Below are 23,058 nucleotides of genomic sequence, written 5' to 3'. Positions count from 1 at the left end.
TTACCTGCGTCTCTGGATTAACAATCCAACGATAATACCACCAGGCCATTGCCTCCACTGCCTCTGGGGAGAAAATAGTTTGAGATCTGAGATGAGGAATTCTTCCTCAGTGACTCTAAATGGGAGACCCCGAATTTTTAAACTTGTGTCCCCCTAGTTCTGCATACCCCTCTGACCACTACGTGACTCCATAATATCACAGAATAGTTACAGCATAAAAGGAGTAGGCCATTTAGACCATTGTATCTATGCTGGATCTCCAAAAGACTAATTTACCAAGGGACCTCTCTCTGCAGCCCTGCACATTCATCTTTTTAGATGGTAATACAATTTTCTCTTGAATACCTCAACTAGGCCTTTCTTCACCAAACGATCATGGAACACACTGATGCTCCAATCACTTGCTTTGCAGAAAGGCTTGTACTTGTGTTGCCATTGCTTGGTTTGCTAATTACCTTAAGCTTGTGCCCTCTTGTTCTAAGTCCAATGGGAACAATGTTTTCCTATTACCCCGTCTAGATTCATCAAGATATTTGTACCTTCTATCAAATCTGCTTTGAACCTTCTACAGGAAAAGCGGTTCCACCTTCTGCAATCTTAGTGCATCCTCATCGCTAGAGCTATTCTCATGAATCTTCCTAGCTTGAATGCTTTCACATTTTTTCTAAAGTATGGCACCCAGAACTGGATACAGACTCCAGTTGAGGCCAAACAAGTTTATAAACTCCTTGCTGTTTTACCCAATATCCCTCTTAAAAAGGTCTAGTATTATTAACTGTTCCATGACTTTCAATGACTTAGTGATATGTGCACCAGGGTCCCTTTGCTCCTGTGCCCCCTTTGGAATTATACCATTTATTTTGTTTTTTTTTTTGTTTTTCCCCACAAAGGTGAATCATGGAAACTTCTCTGCATTAAATTTTGTCTACTGCTTGTCTGACCATTCTACCAACTTATCTTTTGAAGTTTGCACTATTCTCCTCAATGTTTTACAATGCTTCCAAGTTTCATATCATCTGTAAGTTTTTGAAATTGTCCTTTATGACAGGAAGAGCAAGGATGCCAATATTGACCTGGGTACCTACATAATCAACCTTAAAGTAACCATTAACCCTGGTCTTTTTCCCACCTCATGTAAACTTGGGGATTTATAAATAGTTTTTAAATTACTTATAGGTGCAGGTTCTGGTTTTTGAGTTAGTAACTGGTGCATTTTCTGTGTGTTTGAAGTTAATGATTAATTTGTAAGTATTTCTGTAGCTATGGCGACTTACATATAAGGCCTGGCTTTAGAGTGAGTGAGTTTTTGTGCACCACTTATGGACTTCTGTTTAATTGGAATTGTTTTGTGACTCAGCATGGTAAATACTGAGACCTCAAGGTTTGATAGAGACTTATGGAACTTTGTTAAGATAAAGGAAACATGCTTGGCTTGAAGAGGAAGATTTTTGGGTTTCAGTTTTTACTTTGAGTAGGGCAGTCCTGTGAAGTCCTTGGAATAGGATAGCTGTGTAGATTAGTGTCCCTGAGAATGCAAGGCTATCTATTGAACTTGGTTACCTGACAGTGAAGGTTCAGAGTTAGTCCCAAGCCAGAAATGTTGGGATAAAATTCTAAAGGCAGTACTCTGCGTTGAGTAGATTTAAGCAGCTGTGTGATAGAATCTTCCTAGAGCTATTTGCAGTTCCAGTCTGAACATTGGAGTCGCAGCAATTTAAACCTTTCAAAGTGTTAGAGTGATTCTGGTGTGAGTATTGTATGAGTGCTATTTTGGGTATGGTGCCAGGAATGTGTTCTGGGTATCATATGAAAGCTGTTTTACTTCACTTCAATTTAGAAATGAGTGTTTGGGGATTAATGGGGTTATACTTTTACTATGTGTTTAAAGATTTTTGAATTTGTGTTCTGGACACCCCAGTCATTTAGAATTTACCCACATTCTATCCTGTTAGAATGTTATAGGTTTCTCTGAGATGCCCCCCTCATTCTTCTAAATTCAAATCAATATAGTCTTAAGCGATTGCAGTCTGTCGTCTTACATCAGTCCTGTTATCTTAGGACTGAACATACCTTGTTCCTTTTGAGTGCAAACGATTATTTTAATCTGGATCACAAAAGTAATTGACTTGCATCTTGAGGTTATTTACGATAGCTAGGAGAAACAGCTATTCTATCCTGTCACGCATTCTCCAGGATTTTATGTTTCAAAATGATTACCTCTTATTTGGCTCAACCTCTGAGGATCTAGCCCCATTTAATCAATCTCTCCTCATACAGCAGACCATTTATCCCCAAGATCAATCTAGTAAACCTTGTGTCCCCTCAAAGGCAGCAATCTCCTTTGTTAGGTATGGAGACCAGAACTGTAGTGTCCAGTATGATCTCACATAAGGTCCATATCATTTCAGCAGTTGCAGATCTAAATGGAAGCTTGTTTGTTTTTATGAAGATAACGTTTTTACATATTAAATTAAAGAAACTAAAGAAAAATGGACCAGTTCAAAATGCAACAAACTACTGACCAAGGTGAACCAGTAGTGATTCACCTGGAGTTCTTAACTGGTCTCCTAGCACTGTGGTGCTGGCTGGTACTCAATAGCCAGAGCATTACTCTGGTACAGTTCATTGAGATTGGCCCATATTATAGTGGGGACTGCTGTTTACTCTGCAGCAGAACACAAAGCTACAGTTGAATGAAAATCTTCAACTGGGTAAGACCGACGAACTTCATGAATGAAGAAACTATGGGTGGGCACCAACACCCGCTTGCAGCTCGAGCCCTTTGTTAGCAGGTCATTGAACAATGCAGTAGCTCACCAATCTGCACCCATCCCCATCAGCAGCTCCTCCAGGTTTTCCAAACTGATAAACCAAGTCTGCTTCAACATCATTCAGATTCACGTTGACCAACACTGCTGGGTCATTAAATATTTCAGGAGTATTCTGCCCACACAGAATCCTTTCGAATTTTACTGTCTTCGATGAAGTGCATGTGTAGGAGAATTAAACGGAAATAATAAAGGAAAGAAAATAAGAGTGTGATGTCCACAGCTTTAAGCTTTTTTTCCCAAGGCTGTGTGTAATTGTTCTGCCTGTGATGTTACTCTCAGCATCCTAAACTCCACTGGGACCTTGCAGTATGGCTACATTTCACTCGGTTTCTCCAATCTCCCTTTCTGTTGTGCGAAGCTAATTCTGTATGAAAAGTGTGAAGGGTTTATGTGCGGCCCAGGTGAAGACCGATGAAAGGGAGTAGCACTGTGTGGGCAAAATTGTATTCAATTAAAAGTAAATGTATTTAATGTGAAGCATCAAAGAGCTTTGCAGAAATGTAAGGTTTAATCCAAGTCTAACTTCAAAACTAAATTAGATATTGCTTTCAAGATGTTAGGAGGTATAGTGAAAGCAGAAGGGAGATGTAAAGACATGCCACTTCATGAATTGAGGAGATGTTTGGGCAGGAGAAAAGAATAGATAGCACTGATGTAATAGATTGTGATAATTATATATAATAGCACTGAGTTATCTACTGTGGAGAGGGGCTGAAGTACAGTGACAATTCTGTTATACCAAATGTATAAACACACTAGGTACTTCACCATCCTGGTCACGCATATAATAGAATTGCTGAGAACACAGCAAAATATCTGAATCCACCAATCCCATTCCTGAACATTTTAACTTAAGATTTTTTTCTTGGAATAAGAGCATCGCTATGGTCCATCCCTAGCTGTACTTGAAGGTGATGGTGAGCTGCCTTCTTGAACCACTGCAGTCCACGTGCTGTACGTAGACCCACAATGCCCTTAGGGAGGAAACCTACCATTTTGACTCCAATACTGAAGGAATGGGGATATATTTCCAAGTCATAATGGTGTGAGGCTTAGAGGGAAACTTGTAGCTGATGGTGCTCTCGTATACCTGCTGCGACTATCCTTCCAGATGAAAGGGGCGGTGGTTTTGGAAGGTTAAAGGATCTTTATTGAATTTTGAGCATCTGACCTGCCCTTGTAGCCACTGTGTTTATGTAGGAAGTACAGTTGAGTTTCTGGTAAATGGTAACCTACAGGATGTTGATTAGTGGGAGATTTAGTGATAGTAACACCATTGACTGACTGTGAAAGGGCAGTGGTTAGATTGTCTCTCATTGGAGATGGTCATTGCCTGGCGTTTATGCAGTGTGAATGTTAGTGGTCACTTCAGCTGAAGCCTGGATATTGTCCAAATCTTGTTGCATTTAACCAGGGACTGCTTCAATATCTGTGGAGTCAGAAATAGTGTTGAACATGTCCATTTCAGACCTTTTTGATTGAGGGAAGGTTATTGATGAAACAGCTGAAGGTGGTTAGGCCAAGAATAGTACCCTGAGAAAATCCTGGATAAATGTCCTAGAGCTGAGATGACTGACAATGACCACAGTCATCCCTCTGTGCTAAGTATGATTCCAACTAAATAAGAATTTTCCTCCAATTCCATTGATTCCAGCCACGCACAATCAAATGTGGCCTTGGCGTGACCTTATGGAGGTTTACAAATCATGATGGGCATAGATAAGGTGAATAGCAAGGGTCTTTCCCTAGCGTCGGGGTGTTCAAAATTACGGGGCATATTTTTAAGGTGAGAGGAGAAGAATGTTAAAAAGGACACGAGGGGCAATTTTTCACACAATGGTAAATGTGTGTGGATTGAGCTGCCAGAGGGAGTGGGTGCAGTTACAACATTTAAAAGATGTTTGGATGAGTACATGAATTGGAAACGTTTGGAGGGATATGGGCCAAACGCAGGCACGTAGGAATAATTTGGTTTGAGAACATGGTCGGCATGGACTAGTTGGACCGAAGGATCAGTTTCCATGCTGTATCACTCTGTGATGCTAAGATAGAAAAATATGAGGATGGAGGGATGGATGGATGCATAATGAGAGTTGTGAAGTAACAAAGTAGGTTCACGGTTTGCAGTACAAGGTCAAACTGGTGTTGCTGATCTGCCCACAAATCCAGAAGTAGCATAATTTTAACTTGTTATTACAAAGGACAAGTAATATACTCCATCCATTTACTCATGAGTCAGAGTCATCGAGATGTACAGCATGGAAACAGACCCTTCGGTCCAACTCGTTCATGCCGACCAGATATTCTAACATAATCTAGTCCCATTTTCCAGCATTTGGCCCATATTCCTCAATCTTTCCTATTTATATACCCATCCAGATGCCTTTTAAAAGTAGTAGTAGTAGTAGTAGTAGTAGTAGTAGTAGTCGTAGTCGTCTCTGGCAGCCCACTCCACACATGCACCACCCGCTGCATGATAAAGCTGCCCCTTAGATCTCTTTTATATCTTTCCCCCTCACCCTAAACCTATGCTCTTCTAGTTCTGGACTCCCCCAGCCTAGGGAAAAGTCCTTGTCTATTTACCCTATCCATGCCCCTCATGATTTTATAAACCTCCTATAAGAATCATAGAATCCCTGCAGCGTGGAACCAGGCCATTTGGCCCAACAAGTCCACCTAGACCCATTTCTCGACCCTATTACTTTAAGTTTATCCCTGACTAATGCACCTAACATAAACATCCCTGAACACAATGAGCAATTTAGCATGGCCAATCCACCTAACCTGCACATCTTTGGACTGTAGGAGGAAACTGGAGCACCCAGAGGGAACCCCCCACAGACAGGGGGAGAATGTGCAAACTCCACATTCAGTTGCCTGATGTTGGAATCGAACCAGGGTCCCTGGCGCTGTGAGGCAGCAATGCTAACTACGAGCCACCATACTGCCTCCGATCCAGGGAAAACAGCCCCAGCCTGTTCAACCTCTCCCTATAGTTCAAATCTTAGAAACACTGGCAACATCCTTGTAAATCTTTTCTGAACCCTTTCAGATTTCACAGCATCCTTCCGATAGGAAGGAGACCAGAATTACACGCAATATTCCAACAGTGGCCTAACCAATGTCCTGTACGGCCACAACATGACCTCCCAACTCCTGTACTCAATACTCTGACCAATAAAGGAAAGCATACCAAACACCGCCTTCACTGTCCTATCTACCTGCGACTCTCTTTCAAAGAACTATGAACCTGCACTCCAAGGTCTTTTTGTTCAGCAACATTCCCAAGGACCTTACCATTAAGTGTATAAGTTCTGCTAAAATTTGCTTTCCCAAAATGCAGCACCTCACATTTATCTGAATTAAACTCCATCTGCCACTCCTTAGTCCATTGGCTCATCTGATCAAGATCCATTGTAATCCAACCTTCTTCGTTGTCCACTACACCTCCAATTTTGGTGTCATCTGCAAATTTACTAATTATACTTATGTTCACATCCAAATCATTTATATAAATGAAGAAAAGTAGTGGACCCAGCACTGATCCTTGTGGCACTCCATTGGTCACAGGCCTCCAGTCTGAAAAACAGCCCTCTACCACCACCCTCTGTCTTCTACCTTTGACCAGTTCTTTATCCAAATGACTAGTTCTCCCTGTATTCCATGAGATCTAACCTTTCTAACCAGTCTCCCATGAGGAACCTTGTCGAACGCCTTACTGAAGTCCATATAGATCACATCTACTGCTCTGCCCTCATCAACCCCCTTTATTACTTCAATAAACTCAATCAAGTTTGTAAGACATGATTTCCCACGCACAAAGCCATGTTGACTATCCCTAATCAGTCCTTGCCTTCCCAAATACATGTACATCTTGTCCCTCAGGATTCCCTCCAACAACTTGCCCACCACCGATGTCAGGCTCACTGGTCTATAGTTCCCTGGCTTGTCCTTACCATCTTTCTTAAACAGTGGCCCCACATTAGCCAACCTCCAGTCTTCTGGCACTTCACCTGTGACTATCGATGATACAAATATCTCTGCAAGAGGCCCAGCAATCACTTCTCTAGCTTCCCATCGAGTTCGAGGTTACACCTGATCAGGTCTGGGGATTTATTTACTACTTATGCATTTCAAGGCATCCAGCACTTCCTCCTCTGTAATATGGACATTTTGCAAGATGTCACCATCTATTTCCCTACATTCTATATCTTCTATATCCTTTTTCACAGTAGACGCTGATGCAAAATACTCGTTTAGTATCTCCCCGTTTCCTGCGGTTCCACACAAAAGCCACCTTGCTGATCTTTGAGGGGCCCTATTCTCTCCCTAGTTACCCTTTTGTCCTTAATGTGTTTGTAAAAACCCTTTGGATTCTCCTTTAACTCTATTTGCCTAAGCTATCGCATGTCCTGTTTTGCCCTCCTGATTTCCCCCTTAAGTATACTCCTACTGCCATTATACTCTTCTAAGGATTCACTCGATCTATCCTGTCTATACCTGACATATGCTTCCTTTTTCTTAACCAAACCCTCAATTTCTTTAGTTATCCAGCATTCCCTATACCTATCAGTGTTTCCTTTCACCCTGACAGGAATATACTGCCTCTGGACTCTCATTATCTTGTTTCTGAAGGCTTCCCATTTTCCAGCCGTCCCTTTACCTGCGAACATCTGCCCCCAATCAGCTTTTGAAAGTTCTTGCCTAATACCATCAAAATTGGCCTTTCTCCAACTTAGAACTTCAACTTTTAGATCTGGTCTATCCTTTTCCATCACTATTTTAACTCTAATAGAATTATGGTCGCTGGCCCCAAAGTGCTCCCCCACTGACACCTCAGTCACCTGCCCTCCCTTATTTCCCAAGAGTAGATCAAGCTCTAGTGGGTACATCCACATACTGAATCAGAAAATTTTCTGGTATATGCCTAACAAATTCCTCTCCATCTAAACCCTTAACACTACGGCAGTCTATGTTTGGAAAGTTAAAATCCCTTACTTTAACCACCCTATTGTTCTTTCAGACAACTGAGATCTCCTTACAAATTTGTTTCTCAATTTCCCTCTGACTATTAGAGGGTCAATAATACAATCCCAATAAGGTGATCAACCCTTTCTTATTTCTCAGTTCCACCCAAATAACTTCCCTGGATGTATTTCCGGGAATATCCTCCCTCAGTACAGCTGTAATGCTATCCCTTATTAAAAACGCCACTCCCCCTCCTCTCTTGCCTCCCTTTCTGTCCTTCCTGTAGCATTTGTATCCTGGAACAATAGGTTGCCTATCCTTTCCATCCCTGAGCCAAGTTTCCGTAATTGATATGATATCCCAGCCCATGTTCCTAACATGCCCTGAGTTCATCTGCTTTCCCTGATGGGCCTCTTGCATTGAAAGAAATCCAGCTTAATTTATCAGTCGTATCTTGTTCTCTGCTTTGTCCTTGCCTGCCCTGAGCATTTGTTTGACTCGTTTCTTTTCTCAACTGTAGTGATTTCAGATTGATCTCTTTCCTCTCTATTTCCCTGGGTCCCAACACTTTCTCCCCCCCAACCTGAGCAGCTCTAGCAAATCTCCTGCCAGTATATTAGTTCCTTTCCAATTCAGGTGCAATCCGTCCTGTACAGGTCACTTCTATTCCAGAAGAGATTCCGATGTTCCAAAAACGTGAATCCTTCTCCCCTCCACCAGCTCCTTAGCCATGCATTCATTTGCTCTATCCTCCTACTCCTACCCTCACTAGCTCGAGGCCCATCAGCGTCCCTGAATTTTTCTTTGGCATTGAGAATCTGGGAATAGTTACATTGGTACTGACATGTTCACTCATCACTTTCCATGTTGACAGTGTAGGAAAGGAATGAGACACTGAGCTTCCCTGATATTTGAGGTGCAATCTCTATTGTGTTAGGGTCATACAAATGTCACACCCTCAGCCAGCCCACTCTCTCCGAGAGAACTCTGGTACTTCCGTGGTAATGTCACTGGACTAATAATCCAGAGCTCCAGGCAAATGCTCACATCCCACGAGGGTAGATGGTGAAATTTGCATCGATAAAATCTCGAATTGAAAGCTGGTCTGGTGGTGATACTGTCAGTTGTTATAAAGAAAACTCATCTGGTTCACTGATGTCCCTGAGGAAAGGAAATCTGATCTCATTACCAGATCTGGTGTAGACTGTAATGTGTATGATTCTAGGCTCCTTCTGAAGTGGCATTTCTTCTTTTTATTTGTTCGTTCATTGGATGAGGAAATTGATGGCTAGGCCATGATTTATTTCCCATCCCTAATTCCCATTCCAGAGGGCAGTCGAGAGTTAACCACATTGGTGTGGGTCTGGAGTAACATGTAGGCCAAACCATGTATGGATGGCAGTTTCCTTCCCGAAAAGAGATTAGTGAACCAGATGGGTTTTTTTTCCCTGCCAATCAACAATGGTTTCATGGTCGTCGTTAGACTCTTAATTCCAGATTTTTATTGAATTCAAATTCCACCATCTGCCGTGGTGGGATTCGAACCCTGGTCCTCAGAACACTATCTGGGTTTTTGTATTAACAGTCCAGCAAATAACACCACATGTCTGTCAACCCACAATGAGCAAGGCTTCAAGGGGCATTAAGGGATAGGCAATAAATGCTGGCGTTGCTATCAATGCTGTCATCTCAATCAAGAATATTTTAAAAATACAGTGTACACTTTGAGTTAGATGATCATTGGATGTTAGGTGAGGAGGGTTTTACTGCATTTGATCTCTCTCTCTCCCTGGACAATGGGAGAGAACAACTGATCGGGTTTCCCAGCCCTGATCACAATCTATTCCACTTGTTGGAACCTGCGCATGTTGGGAGGATTGGTTTTGATTGTTGTTTTCCTACAATTAGGATACTCTGCCAGCTTTTCATAGAATCCCGACAGTGGAAACAGGCCATTTGGCCCAACAAGTCCACACTGACCCTCAGAGTATCCCAAACCTATTCCCCTACTCTCTTACTTTACATTTCCCCTGACTAATGCACCCTAACCCATGCATCCCTGAATTCTATGGGCAATTTAGCAATGCCAATTCATCCAACCTACATATCTTTGGACTGTGGAAGGAAATCTTTGAGGAGAAAGTGAGGTCTGCAGATGCTGGAGATCAGAGCTGAAAATGTGTTGCTGGAAAAGCGCAGCAGGTCAGGCAGCATCCAGGGAACAGGAGAATCGACGTTTCAGGCATAAGCCCTTTTTCAGAACACATTTTCAGCTGTGGAAGGAAACCAGAGCACCCGGAAGGAACCCACGCAGACACAGGAAGAATGTGAAAATTCCTTAGATAGTCACCCGAGACACTAATTGAACCAGGGTCCCTGGCTCTGTGAGGCAGCAGTGCTGGCCACTGAGCCACTGTGCTGCCCCCATTGTCAGGAAGATATCTCGTTCATTAATATCCATCAGGGAAGGAAATCTGCTGCCCTTACCTGGTCTGGCCTACACGTGGCTCCAGACCCACAGCAATGTGACTGACTCTTAACTGCCCTCTGGGCAACCAGGCATAGGCAATAAATGCTAGCCTAGCCATCGACACCCTCATCCCATGATTGAATACATTCTTTTAAAAATACCATTTTGGAAGGAGATAAGAATCATTCATATTGTCGTGGGTCTGGAGTATTATCTGGATCAGACCAGATAATAGCAGATTTCTTTCCCTCAGGGACATTAGTGAACCAGGTGGGTTTTTACAACGACTGGCATTGGTTACATTGTCACCACCAGACCAGCTTTCAATTCTAGATTTTATTGATTGCAGATTTCCCCATCTGCCTGGATTCACATAAGAGGCTGGGCACTTGGTTAGGGCCCTTTAAACTGATTCCGTTTTGTGTAGAACACTCCCCATCCCTTATACAGCTCATGCCAGTGGTGGGCAATTGTTTGTACCAGATAATTATCCATCACTGTGCAAGTCAATTACAAAGGTGCTACTTAGAATACTGAAGTTGTAATTCAGAAAACCTTTTCTTATTTTGGTGAAATACCATCACTATAATTAATTAATACTTTGTTTATTGTTTTGAAAAATCTGCTGGTTTCAGGCAACTTGAAATGTTTCCGAAATCTCTTTTGACTTACACTACACACCATGTACCTGGTGTGCAGGAGCTGAGTGAGTACATGCGGTACTGAAGCAATCTGCCACTATAGTGAGTCCTTAACTAACATTCTAGTTGCATTCCCAAAAAGTGCAACTTTAAAGGAAGCAACCTTAAATGAATCAGATTTTCCTGTTACAGTTAATGTAAAAGCTTCAGCAAGGATCTGCAGGACATTGCTCAACAGAAAACAAACATTAAAATGTTATACCCTGCAAAATGCAGAAATCTGATATTCATGAATGAAATAACTTTTTAAAAATAAATTTAAAAATATAAGTAGAGTTAATATTTCCTACTTATCACTTTTTCCCAGCTCTTTAGCTTGCAGCCTGTCCTGTTGCCTGACCCTTCCGGTCACCACCAGTTCTGGTGGCTATACATCCTATTTCCTGACCCTCCCTCTAAGTGCTTTCCTCTTCCAAATTTTTCTGTGAGCAAGGGCTCATGAAAGGAGTGACAAGAAGGAGGAAGAGCAGCTTTTAGTTGCAAAGGAGAGACCAAGTAGGAGAAATGATGAGAAGGAGGATCAACGAGAGACCAGGTCAGCAGTGACTGGAAGGGTTTGCAAGAGGGAAAGTCAGCTGCAGCTCAGTCAGGGAGAGGAGAGACCACTCAGAATGATCGTACATCAGACTCTGCTGGGAAAAATGCTAAAATGAGGTTCTTGTAATGCAACATGAATAATAGTCCTGTTATTCCCTGAAAATAGTGACTTAAAATCTAACAACCTGAACCAGACTTAGTGTATTTGTATCAGAAGCACATGAAATAGTGGCTGAACAGTAGAGACTCCACATTGGTTATCGGGATTGGTTTTATTGTTGTGACACTCAACAACAAATTACATTTTACTGTACTAAAGGTTACAATATAACTGTCCCAGGTAAATTCAGAAGAATGTGATCAAATCGAATTTGGTACCTAATCAGCTAAGGGGAACGGAGAATAAGTCAAAGAAGTAGGGTCATCTTTAATGAAGAAAGAGAGATGTACAGAGAATTATAGGGAGAGAATTCCAGAGCTTATTGCCTGGACATATGAAGAAACAGCTACCATTTAATGAAGTGATGAAAATTTAGAATATTTTAAAGGCACAATTTAAAGCATTCAGGCATCTTAAATACTTGAAAAGATGGATGAAGTTCTACATGGGTAGGAAAGGTGAGGAAATTATGCCATGATACAGTTTAGGGCTAGGAACTAGGGCTCAACTAACATTGGCTAAGTGATTAATCAAGCAGATGAAAAATAGAATGTAATCTGAGTGTGTGGAATTATTTCTCAAAGCGTGAAATATTTCTGAAAATGACAGAAATTGATGAATGCTAATATTGACAGATTTGTGAATCTGCAGAAAGTGTACATGCAGATACAGCAAGCAATTAAAAGGCACTAATTCTGTCAGCCTTTATTTCAGTTTGCCCGAACATCTGACCAAGGAGGTCTCACTGCAGTAGTATAGTTCTTTCCCAAGATCACCCCTTGAGTACTGTGTATGGTTTGGATCTTCTTAATGAGGAGTTTTGCTTAGGAACAAGAGCCAAGACTGTTCTCAACTGGACAAATAAACCACAGGGCCACAGTCATGCTGTATGGACAAGGATTCAAATTCGGCTATTAACAGCTAGTGCAGATTAAATTCAAATAATAAAACTAAGTCTGAAATTAATAACTGGTCTCAGAAATATTGTCTTTGCAATTAATATCTATTGTCATATGAACACATCTGGTGCACCAATGCCCTTAGAGAAAGAAAATCTTCTGTGCTCTGGCCTGTATGTAACTCCACAAGAAAGTGGGGACTGCAGATGCTGGAGAGTAGAGTGTGTGGTGCTGGAAAAGCAGAACAGGTCAAGCAACATCCGAGAAGCAGGAGAATTGACGTTTCGGGCATAAGCCATTCAGAAGGGAATATGCCCGAAACGTCAATTCTCCTGTTCCTCGGATGCTGCCTGACCTGCTGTGCTTTACCAGCACCACACTATGTGACTCCAAACCAAATGCAGTGTGATTCTTAACTACCCTCTGAATTGCTATCCTCGTTAGCAATTCAGTTCAAGGGCAATTAAGAATGATTAACAAATGCTGTCCTTTACCCAGGGACGCATGCATCCAAGCAAAAGAAAATAAAAATTCCATCCTTTCTAAATATGGCAGGATAGTCACTTGCAATGGTTTTGCTTCCTGCTGCTGCACCATTATTTTTGGTGTCCCCAGAGATCTATTCTTGGCCTCCTTCTATTTATCAACCATAAGCTGCCATCCTGAATCATCATCCAAAAACCACAGAAATGGTTTGAATATGTACAACAACAGGACCAAGATCTACCTCACCATCATCTACCTTGACTCTTGCACTGTTCCTAAAGTATCAGGCTATTTATCCAATATCCAGTACTTGATGAGAAAAATTACTTCCAGTTAAATGTTTGGAAGACTGAAGTTTTGTTTCCTGGTTTAAACTCTCAGGCTACCTTCCAACTCTGTTCCTCATTGTCAGCATCTGAGATTCAGCCAATCTGTTTGCAATCTGACGATCACGTTCAATCCTGAGATGAGTTTCTGACCTTGTATTGATGTCATCACTAAATTGCCTATTTCCATCTCTGTAACATCGCCTGGGTTTGCCCACCTCAGTTCTCGTCTGGGTGAAACCTCTGAGGTGCAACTATGCCAGTGCGCTGCTGCAGTCTCCCACTCTACTTCTGCACAATCTGCTACCCTTGCGTGAATTATCAGAAAGTCCCATTACCTGATCAGCCCTGTGCATTTTGTCCCACATTAGCTTCAATTAACAGTTTTTATTTTATAATTCACACCATATGTTTTCAAATCCCTCCATGGCCTCACCCTTATCTCTAATCTCTCCCAGGCCCACAATGCTTCAAAATATCTGCATTGCTCCTAATTTAGTGCCTCATCCTCACTTTTAATCAATCAAACATTTGTAGTCTCCTAGTTGCCTAGGCCATAAGTTCTGGAATTCTCTCTCTACAGTTCTGTGCCTTACTGTCTAACCTTCTCCCTTTACCATGTTCCGTAAAACAACAACTCTTTGATCAAACCTTTGGGTATCTGACCGAATATCTCTTGATATTTTGATGACATACTTTCTTCAGTAGTGCTCCCATCAAGGGATTTGGGATGTTTCTATATTTTGAAAGTGCTTTATGAGCAAAGAATTTTGTTTTTGAGATCTAATTGACTTGGAAGATAAGCAAAGAAAAAGTTTCCCCAGACTGATTCCTGGGATAACAGACCTGGCTTCAGAGAGGTGGAGTTGAAAGGTCCCATATTCGTTCGACTTTAGCAGAATGAGAAGTGATGTCAATGAAACCTGGCAGAGTTTGTGCTGAGAGAAACTAAATCTAGGAGTTAGAGTCCCAGGATTGAGACCATTTCGTGCTGAGATGAGGAAGGATTCTTTTGGTGAGAGGGTTGTGAATTTTTTGGAATCCATGACCCTGGTCCTCTCTTCCATTCCCCACTGTCCAGTGGGACTGTCTGTTCTTTCAGGTCTGGCAGTTAGACACTCCATTGGTCTGCCATTCTCGCATTCAGATTACTTGATCTGAACTAGCAACCTGCCCCCCCCCCCAACTCCCAGATGTAGCATAAATGCTGTCCCCTCCACATCTCACTTCAGCTCTGATGAATAGTCATCTAGACTCGAAACATTAAACATTAGCTTGCTCTCCATGGATGCTGCCTGACCTGCAATGAGGTCCAGCATTTGTTTTCAGTACAGATTCCAACATCTGCAGTAACTTGCTCCTCCCTAGTCAATGGTTATGTTCAAGATTTGTTTTGGGGGGCATGCAGGAAACCTGGGGAACTAAAATAAGGCGAGTCAGTGAGGTTGGTGTAGTGGAGGTTCAGCGAATGCATTACTGAATGGTGGAGCAGGCCCACTACTTTATTATATTATGTTGGAATGTCATCAATCTGCATTTCTTGGTTTTACTGTTCATCACTTATAGCAAGCAAATCCCTTGAACACTAACGTATCTCCAATAAGCACTGGTGGCTATAGTAAAATTTGTTTAAGCATTTGAACATTGTACCGTTTAATTCCCCTCCCTATTAAGAGGGTATTAATTGCAGCTTCAGAGCTCAGCCAGAGAATAATAATAATAGCTTAGCCTGTTTGGATTGTTGTAGTTCATAACAAAGTACCACGTATCTCTTAGACTGGTCTGTTACTTTTCATGGTTATTAAGATAATGCCCAAATTTCAAATGTTTGAAGCGAAAACAGAAATTGCTGGAAAAGGTCAGCAGGTCCGGCAACATTTGTAGAGAGAAATTAGGGTAAATTTTCAGATGCAGTGACTCTTCGTCAGAACTGATTGTAGTGTGGAAAAAGTTGCTTTTTACACAGAAGATCGTGGGGAGAAGGTATAAGGAGTAACCATTGGGTGGAGATAGAGTCGAAAGAGAGAGAACAACGGTTGGACTCACAAGGAATCTTAAATGATCAAATCACTTTATTGCATCTGGTAGAGATGAACAATTGGTTGCCCTTTAATAAATACACCACCAAGGATATATTTCCCTCCCCTCCCCTATCAGCATTCCGTAAAGACCACTCCCTCAGTGACTCCCTCGTCAGATCCACACCCCCCACCAACCCAACCTCCACTCCCGGCACCTTCCCCTGCAACCGCAGGAGGTGCAAGACTTGCGCCCACACCTCCCCTCTCACCTCCCTCCAAGGCCCCAAAGGAAACTTCCATATCCGCCACAGATTCACCTGTACCTCCACACATATCATCTATTGCATCCTCTGTACCCGATGTGGCCTCCTCTATATTGGGGAGACAGGCCGCCTACTTGCGGAGCATTTCAGAGAACACCTCTGGGACACCCGGACCAACCAACCCAACCACCCTGTAGCTCAACATTTCAATTCCCCCTCCCACTCCACCAAGGATATGCAGGTCTTTGGACTCCTCCATCGTCAGACCACAGCGAAACGACGGTTGGAGGAAGAATGCCTCATCTTCCGGCTAGGAACCCTCCAACCACAAGGGATGAACTCGGATTTCACCAGTTTCCTCATTTCCCCTCCCCCCAGCCTGTCTCAGTCAAATCCATCAAATTCAGCACCGCCTCCCTAACCTGCAATCTTCTTCCCGACCTCTCCGCCCCCACCCCAATCTGTCCTATCACCCTCACCTTGACCTTTTTCCACCTATCACATTTCCGACGCCCCTCCCCCAAGTCCCTCCTCCCTATCTTTTATCTTAGCCTGCTGGACAAACTTTCCTCATTCCTGAAGAAGGGCTAATGCCCGAAACGTCGATTCTCCTGTTCCCTAGATGCTGCCTGACCTGCGCTTCTCCAGCAACACATTTCCATCTTTAATAAATACAGTAGACCTTTGACCATTTCATGGAAGAGGGGAGATATTTCTGGTTGTGGTGGGAGATTTCTAAGTAGTCAGACTGCAAACATTGACTGCCTGCCTGTTTTACTGAGCAAATCATTTAATTGTTCTTACCAATTAAATCTGCAGTATCACTTTTTGTGACTATTTTCTATCTTAGCATTACCATTCTGATTACAGATCTCTCTTTCATGTTTCTTCAGCTACAAATGCACGATCCTGTATACTTTTTGTTCAGCCTGTTCTTCACATTGTACTGAAGTTAAGAAATCAAAAAGGCAGAGGAATAATACAGACAAACAATTGATTTGATCTATTATTGTCACACAGAGGTATAGTGAAAAGTAGTGTTAAGTACATCAGGGTAATAGAACAGAATGCTGAAGAAAGGGTTAGATCGACAGAGAAGGTGCAGAGAAAAATCAGCTCTAATATACAAGAGGCCTATTCGTAAGTCTGGGGGAGGAAGAGGCTGTTCCTTTTATTTCTTTAATCTTTGAAATTGCATTGCGTTCCACCACCTCCCACTTACCGTGCATTTTGTGTGGGCACCTGGTGCAGTACTGAACTGTACTGGTCAGAAAGTGCTCAGCTCAAGTCTCTGAACTGTGATGAGTGTTAATTCATCTCAGTCTGGTAAGATAAAATGATCTCCGCTCCTGTGAATGACGGAGGGCAACAATTCAGATTCCAGTTATTATTGTGATTCCTGTGGGGGTGGGGAATAAACTGTGTGTATGCATGTAGGATGAGGCCAACATCCTGAGTATTGTCCTACTATGTATTGACTGGGTGTACATAGAACAGTAACAACCTCAGCAAGATACAGATTTCAATTTGTATCCATACTTCGTAAAATCAAAACCCACTTCCATATCTCTCACTCATTACTTATAAATATCCTCACCGGGCAGCATGATGGCTTAGTGGTTAGCACTGCTGCCTCACAGTGCCAGGGACCCGATTTGATTCCAGCCTTGGGCGACTGTCTGTGTGGAGCTTGCACGTTCTTTGTGTCTGCATGGGTTTCCTCGCACAGTCCAAAGATATGCAGGTCAGGCGAATTGGCCATGCTAAATTGCCCGTAGAAATGGGCCTGGGTGGGTTACTCTTCAGAGGATAGGTGTGGACTTGTTGGACTGAAGAGCCTGTTTCCACACTGTAGGGAATCTAATCTATAACTCTTGCAGTGTTAATTTCTGTCAGCACCTTCAGGAGAGAAGGGAATAAATTTTTGTTCCAACAATTCAATCTGTGAATGAACATTGGGTGCAATCTTACTCCTTTAAATTTTAAACAAAACCTGACCCTGTTTGGCCACTTGCCTGCATGAACATTCTTCAGCTGGCCAATAAATCACAGAGCACTTTGCTGTGTTTACGATCAGCCGGTGGGCTGTGCGCGTCAGAAGGCCAGAGGTAGTGCTTGAAACTCTGGCTGGTCAGTGGCTCCACTTGGGGGAGAGGGAGGAGTTGTTGGTCAAGGGAGGAGTTGTTGGTCAATGAGCCGTGTGAGGGGGTTCTCTTAGAAGACTTCTATATATTTAAAGATCTCAAGTGTCGCCAATTGACCTCTTGGTAGATATTTAATTGCTGATGGTTAACTACACACCACCGAAGGTTGGGTAATTGATGCCAGACTCCAGTCCTCTGCCCAGATAATGTACACAGGGGATCATGTCGAACAGAAGACCCATCATCCACATTCAACGTTTTGCAACTCTAAAGCCACTGTCATATAGCTGATAACATTTCTAACCTTGTGCAATCATATTCTTTCATCAAATTCCACACAACATTCAGAAGGTTTTACTTGTGTTCAAAGTTCTAAGATGACTTTATATTTCTGAAGTTCAGATTGTGAGCAAGTCTCATTAGAATGCCATCTTCCTGCAACTATATTACTAAAATTATCACGAGCAGAATTCTATTTAAAAAGCTGACTGTGAAAATGTATAATGAGGACAGAGTAGCTTATTGTTCATTGTAGGAATGATAATAGGAAGAGGGCAAGATTCGAATCACTTATTTAGTTGGGTGCTCCTGCTATGGCACCTATACTTGCATCAAAACCGGAAATGAAATGAGAATGACTATTAACATAAACCTATCATTTCATCACAGTCTTCTAAGGATGAGTGTCAAAGAGGTAATTCTAAGACTGCTTGCATTTTTTCTATTCTGAATGTGTTAGTCATAGACTGGAGAATGAATACCTGCTGGGTGGATATGAGCACAGAAGCCTTTGGTATGTCAATGTAATGGGGGATGGGGGAAGATCACTTCAAAGATTTCCTGGAGCTATTGATCCCAGAATCGGGGATACAGCTGTTTACTCCCTGTACAGCACGTTTAATTGTTATCTCTCCAAACTAAGTACTATCTCTGCCAGAGAGTCAGGTGAACAATTCTGCTCTGCAGATGTGCAACACCTCATCACAGAATACTCTGCATGTGACCCGGCACCAATGGTGACAGAGAAACCAAAGCTCTTAGAGTCATAGAGATGTACAGCATGGAAACGGGTCCTTCGGTCCAACTCATCCATGTCGACCAGATATCCCAACCCAGCCCATATCCCTCCAAATCTTTCCTATTTGTACACCTATCCAGATGCCTTTTAAAGGCTGCAATTGTACCAGCCTCCATCACTTCCTCTGGCAGCCCATTCCACACACACACACCACCCTCTGTGTGCAAATGTTGTCCCTTAGGTCTCTTTTATATCTTTACCCTCTCACCCTAAGCCTATTCCCTTTAGTTCTGGACTCCCCCACGCCAGGAAAAAGACATCACTTTGACTGGGACAACACATCCATTCTAGAACAAGCCAAACAGAGAAATGCACAAGAATTCCTAGAAGCATGGCATTCCAACCAGAACTCTATCAACAAGTACATTGATTTGGACTCCATCTACCACCCTCTGAGAAAAAGAACGGGAACTGACATCACCAACCCAAGAAAACCTAAACACATAAACAGAAAGTGAGACATAACATCAGCGCTTCACTAGAGACTCACTGATAATGTTACCTAGTATGGTGATAAAACGTCTGAAAACGAACCTTCCAGCTCAGTGAGCAAACTTGCATCCACTATCATTAAAATGTTGCTGTAAGAACACACACCAACTCGTAGACTGGTCCAGGCTTCATTTCTGGGCTTTCTGCTGGCTGTGATACTGCATGCTCACTGAGACTACCTGGATGCTCACAGAATCCCCAGCTTTCATTGCATCCATCAGCCAGAGAAAACAGGTTTATATTGTTGTCAAACTAAAAACAAAGACCTGTGGATGCTGGAGATCAGAAATAAAGAGAGATTGCTGAAGAAACTCAGCAGGTCTGACAGCATCTTTTGAGAGAGAAACCAAGTTAATGTTTTGAGTCCAGTGTCTCTTCATCAGAACAGTTCTGACAAAGAGTCACTGCACTCAAAATGTTAACTGTTTTTCTCTCTGAAGATGTTGCCACACCTACTGAGTTTCTCCAGCACCTTCTGTTTTGGTTCTATTACTACTATCATCTGTACCATTTTGCTCCGACACGAAACCAGGACACTTGACGCAGTTGTGAGTGAGCTTCGGCCGATTGAAGGGGAATAGCTTGTACTCGAGGGATCCCAGCACAATAAGCCAGGTGCAGTCTCTGATATTGATCCAGGCCACACTCTCAGTGGTCACATTCAGTGACCTCTCCTTGTAAGACTGAAATACAATGTTAGTTGTGAAATCTGATACAGAATAAGGAAGTCAATTCACTGGATAAAAGCTTCTCTTGACCAAGTCAAATATTCTGCCAATCATAGAATGTATTGCCTCCTGTGCCACAGCGGTATTCTAACAATATATACCAATCTTTTCTTCTCTTGAATCAAGCTGTGTTGGGTTATTTCTATACGTTTTTGTTTTGTTTAACATTTTTATCCCTTGCTGCCATAGCTGGTCTTTTGCAGTGTTTTCCAATCCACTGGAGTCTAACTTATTTTCTATTTCTGTAACTCCCTATAGTTTTGTGTCTCTGACCCTGGTTTGCCCTACTGCACCTCAGTTCCACTTTGTCTTTGTCTCTGTCTCTGCCTCCCTCTATATTGTATCTTTCCCTATATTGTAAGTTTCTTTCTGTATGTTTTCTTCATTAGTTTATTTCCCCAGCCATCAGTCTTTATTGAATCTGGCAAGTTTGTTTGATTTGCTACTGGAAGTGTGATGTCTGTATGGTGGGAACAAGAATCCTGAATTCACTTGAGACAAAATGAAAGTCATGTGCTTCTGTTCTAGACGGACTCTCTCATAAATTCTGCATTTTGTCTTTCAATCTATTTCTCTTCTCTCTTTTCCCTGTCTGTCCTGTGCTTTCCTCTGTAAAGGTTCATTACCTTTCCTCAGCTATTGTGATCACTAACTAACACAGCAGCTTCTTTGTACGCCTAAAGGTATTCAAACTGCAATGAGATGAATGACCAGATAATCTGTTTTAGTGGCATTGTTTGAAGCATAAATATTGCTTAGAAAAGCTGAGGGAACACTACTTTGAATACTGCTATAGGACTTTATTTATTGGCTCAAGGACCAATGGGGCTACAATTTAACATCTCATCTGAAAGCTGGCACATTTGAGAAAAACCAACAATGCTGCCCATGTAATAAAATGCCCCAATAGACTTCTCAGACATCTAATAAAGCAAAATTAATCGTCGAGTGAAATAAGATGACATTTGGTCAAAATCTTGATCATTGGCGATATGTTTTAAGGAGTATCTTTTGAGTAAGACGTTCTTAAGGGGTTTTGGCTGGGTATGGCAGAACCTAGAAGACATGGCAATCCTTTGAAGGCATGGCAATCTGTGGTGAAGTGTTAAAATCAGGGATACATTACGGACATTTCAGCAACTCTTGGATCGGCACGTGGATGATACTAAGATGTAGGATATGTAGGTTAGTTTGATCTTCGAGTAGGATGAAAAGTCGGCACAACATCAAGGGGGAAAAGGGCCTGTACTGTTTAATGTTCTATGATACTCGAGGGCAAAAGTAGATATCTAAAAGGTTTTTGGAGTTGGAGAAGATTAGAGGATTCGAGGCCTTGGAAGAATCTGCAAGGGTGAGAATTTTAAACAAGGGTTGCTTGACCAGGAAGCTAGCATAGGTCAGCAACCCCAAGGTTGATAGACAGGACTTGGTGTGAGTTTTGGATGATCTTAGATTTATGAAGGGTCACATAACAGGCTAGTTACAAATGCATTGGAATTGCCAAGTCTGTACAAGGGCATGAATTGAATTTGAAGTTTGGCAATACTGAATTATGTAGTAATGTTTACCACACAAGATAATTCAAGCTTGGAATATAGGGAGCATGTGATGAGATCAAATTATAAATGTTATTCCAAGAACTAAAACTGTTCTAAGGCCCACTGTCGCCTACAAAATTCAGAGGGAATGCTCCATATGTGAATCCCACTTGCCTGCTTCCTCAAATCGTGCGAAAGCTGATCAATGCTGCATCTTAATCTTCAAAGGCCTCTAATAACCAAAGCTTCTAATTATCACCCTCAACATGTTCAGATTTGATTACTGTGGTTGACATTGGTTCACAAGAGGCATGTGTCAAGTTAGTTGTGTTTTGACATTGTCCCTTTTACCTACATTCAATGTTGGCTTTCCCAGTCATTGCATGGTTTAAGCCTGAATAGTTTAAGTCTGAATAGTGACACAAAGCTTGTTAGTGCAGCAATACAAGATGCCCTGAGGCTTGTTTTGTAAAGTCAAGGTAATAAATGTACCTGCATTTGCAGGGAGCAGCACCTTGCATGAAATGTTTTAGATCTTGTGCTTCAGATTTGTTTTCTGTTTTAGCAATTGCAATCTGAGCACTTGTCTTGCTAGTGGAGATCAGCAGCCATGTGATGTTCACTTGGCTGGACCTAATCAACCTCCCCTCAGTACTGGAAGAGGTCCATGTGCAGCAGAAAGCTGTAAATGTGACATTTTACACTTGCAAGAGCTTGTCTGTGATTACTCCCAGTCTTGCGAATGTACCTTCAGAAGAAACTAAGTGAATTTAAAACCTGCCAAACCAAATTGCCCAGTATTCCAAATGATGTAGCAAGGAACCAGAAGATATGGTCTCTTCCTTCCTGACCTTCCAAAGAAGGGTGTTCTGTGCGGTTGGCAGATGGACCTTTCTGTAGTTTGACGGCATTGCTTGGATGCATCACACTCTGTGCAGCAAACTCTTTGGTGAGAGGCAATGAGTATTCTCAGGAGCAGAGGCTCAGTCCTTGTTTAACCACAGTGCACTGATTCTGCCAGAACTCCAGTAGGCTTTGGATATGATTTTTTTCTCTTTTTTTAAAAAAAGTTATTTGATAGAATAGTTGTTCTCAACCAAACCTTTGGAAGTGGCTGGGTGGGCTGAACTGATAGAGTTCTCATGGGTCTGAGGACTGTGTTTCAGTGAAAAATCAGCAATGGAATATTTGCAGTCTTGGAAATAAAGCATCATTTGAGCTGTTGTAACTTTGCAAAACCATAAAGCTTGCCTATTTGTTTCCTCATGTAGTCTTTCACCCTGTTCTGGATGAGTGGTGTATTTGTGCATTTAATCATATGGAGTCTGCACATGTTCATATTCTCCCTAATTAGTTTATAGGTGTAGACCATGGCAGGATTTTCACAACCCTTAACCAACATCTGTAGATATTGTC

General features: G+C 42.1%; 1 protein-coding gene across 4 annotated transcripts in view; it reads left to right on the top strand.

Moving 5' to 3' along the window:
- The window catches only part of LOC148146984 (oxysterol-binding protein-related protein 8-like), a 140,069-nt gene that overhangs the window by 41,452 nt on the left and 75,559 nt on the right, over nucleotides 1-23,058 (top strand). The gene's annotated exons all lie outside the window — the stretch shown is intronic.

The sequence above is a fragment of the Chiloscyllium plagiosum genome, unplaced genomic scaffold, assembly GCF_037043375.1.
Source record: "Chiloscyllium plagiosum isolate Xiang-an unplaced genomic scaffold, Cpla_swu_hap1 HiC_scaffold_18, whole genome shotgun sequence".
Taxonomy (NCBI): domain Eukaryota; kingdom Metazoa; phylum Chordata; class Chondrichthyes; order Orectolobiformes; family Hemiscylliidae; genus Chiloscyllium; species Chiloscyllium plagiosum.
This window is presented reverse-complemented; position numbering and strand designations above follow the sequence as displayed.